The 2,500-nt window shown below is 57.0% G+C and overlaps 1 pseudogene; it reads left to right on the forward strand.

Annotated features, from left to right (window-relative positions):
• The window catches only part of LOC143013907 (stereocilin-like), a 12,730-nt pseudogene that overhangs the window by 2,320 nt on the left and 7,910 nt on the right, over nt 1–2,500 (forward strand).

Here is a 2,500-nt window from a genome sequence, read left to right on the forward strand (position 1 = left end):
CCATTGCTCACTGACATACAGGGATTTATAGAAGGGACCAGAACCCCGAGACTCAGAGTGCTGGGGCAAAACCACATAAGGGATCTGAGTCACCTAGAGGTCCACCAGGCTCCACCAGGGTCCACCAGGGTCTGCCTGACCTGGACTCCCAGTAAAGTCTGTCTGGATGAGGTCATTGTTCAGTTGTAGCAGGAAGAGGTCGTGCAAAAGTACAGCGCTATCATGCAAAGTGAGTTGTCACAGCAAACATCAGGTGTAGTGCAGTAAGGTCGCCAACAGGAAGTGACTTTACAATATGATTAAAGATATGACTGCTCAGTGTTATGAACCAGACCTGACCCCTGACCCTGACCCCTAACCTAACCTTCATAGGCCCAGGAGTCTCTTGGGTGCTGGGTTCAGGTGTCGCTGCAGACCTTTGCTGACCTTTATTGAGTCTTTAATGTTTCTCACCTGCAGGCTTCAGAGACCAAAGACTACCAGGTCTTCAACCAGTCCAGCATAGATCACCTGTGTGTGCAGCTGCTGGGGGAGGCCTCAGGGGGTCCGGGCCTGAGCCAGGACTGTCTGGAGCAGCTGGGCAGCAGCTCGCTGAGCGCTCTGGCCTTCAGGCGCTGCTTCCTGCCCAACAGCTCCGCCCTCACCTCCGCCCTGTGTGGGACAGAGTTTCCAGAGGCGCTCCGCTCCTTCCCAGAGGGCAGCTGGGCGGTGACGTACTGCTCTAAGATAACACAACGCCTCCACGCCTCCCACGCCTCCCACGCCACCGCCGCCCAGGACGCCGCCCAGGACGCCTGTCAGTACAGGGAGTGGACGATGCGCCACTTCACTAACTCCTCCCTCCTGCAGCTCTGCGGGCGGACGCTCGGCCTGACAGAGTACGTTTGTCACAACGCGTCGCTCTATCGCCTCTCTGACTTCTGTGAGCGTCTGTGGGAGGAGCCAGAGGACAGGAAGTGCTTTCTGCAGAGGTTCTTCGACATGCTCCCGGCGCCGTACGAGTTCGACACGTCTCAGCTGTGCGTGAACCCGGCGCCCCTGCTGACTGAGCTCCTCCACAAGCTGAGTGTGTGTGAGGTGGAGGGGGGGAGAGGGAGGGCTTCCTGGTGGCTCTGGGCTACGTGCTCAGGGTCCTGGACTTCATGGTGGGCCTCTCCTCCGGGCTGGAGGAGGGGGAGAGGGAGGCCAGACAGGGCCTGGGTCAGGCCATCCTCCTCTCCAGCCTGCTGGACAACGCCTCCTTCTGGGCCGCACTGCAGCCTGAAGCCTCCATGAGCGTCCTGAACACCGTGGGAGGCTTCCCTGCGCCGAGAGCAGAACGCCACGCTGAAGGAGGATCTGCTGAGCTGCTTCAGTGTGAGGGGCCGACACACACACACACACACACACACACACACACACATACACGCACGCACGCACGCACACTTGCCTCCTGACCTTTGACCCCTGTACTGAGTGACTTCCTGTCTGCGTCTCTCAGCCCATCCTGTGGGATCTGATCCAGAGGGAGGATAACTCTTCAGCCCTGAAGGTTCTGCTCCAGGTACTGATCCACCAGGGGGCGCTCACATGGTCTCTGTCTCCACAGAGCGGCTGACCCTCTGTCTCTCTGCAGGAGTATCTCCAGATGCCCAGAGACAGAATCCGCACGCTAGTGATGTCAGCTGAGAAGGACGCAGTGAAGAGGTTCCTCTCCCACATGCACCAGAGCTGGGACCAGCTGCAGGTCCAGACCATCCAGGTCTGTGTGCTCCTGAACATGAGACACATGCTCAGAGGGACAGGAGGGGGATCACACCTGTTCATGACGTGTTCCTGACGTGTTCCTGACGTGTTCCTGACGTGTTCCTGACGTGTTCCTGACGTGTTCATGACGTGTTCATGACGTGTTCCTGACGTGTTCATGACGTGTTCCTGACGTGTTCCTGACGTGTTCATGACGTGTTCCTGACGTGTTCCTGACGTGTTCCTGACGTGTTCATGACGTGTTCCTGACGTGTTCCTGACGTGTTCATGACGTGTTCCTGACGTGTTCATGACGTGTTCCTGACGTGTTCCTGACGTGTTCATGACGTGTTCCTGACGTGTTCATGATGGCCTCACCAGGAGGAACAGAAGAGCTGAAGTGCTGCTTGATGTTCCTGTCTGCTGTCTCACATCTGTCTCACATCTGTTTCACATCTGTCTCCCCTCTGTCTCACACCTGTCTCACCTCTGTCTCACCTCTGCCTCACATCTGTCTCACCTCTGTCTCACACCTGTCTCACATCTGTCTCACATCTGTCTCACCTCTGTCTCACACCTGTCTCACCTCTGTCTCACCTCTGCCTCACATCTGTCTCACCTCTGTCTCACACCTGTCTCACATCTGTCTCACATCTGTCTCACCTCTGTCTCACACCTGTCTCACCTCTGTCTCACCTCTGTCTCACCTCTGTCTCACACCTGTCTCACCTCTGTCTCACCTCTGTCTCACCTCTGTCTCACACCTGTCTCACCT

Source organism: Genypterus blacodes, unplaced genomic scaffold (genome assembly GCF_046128005.1).
Source record: "Genypterus blacodes isolate CSIRO-AG114 ecotype Tasmania unplaced genomic scaffold, CSIRO-AGI_Gbla_v1 ptg000166l_1, whole genome shotgun sequence".
Taxonomy (NCBI): domain Eukaryota; kingdom Metazoa; phylum Chordata; class Actinopteri; order Ophidiiformes; family Ophidiidae; genus Genypterus; species Genypterus blacodes.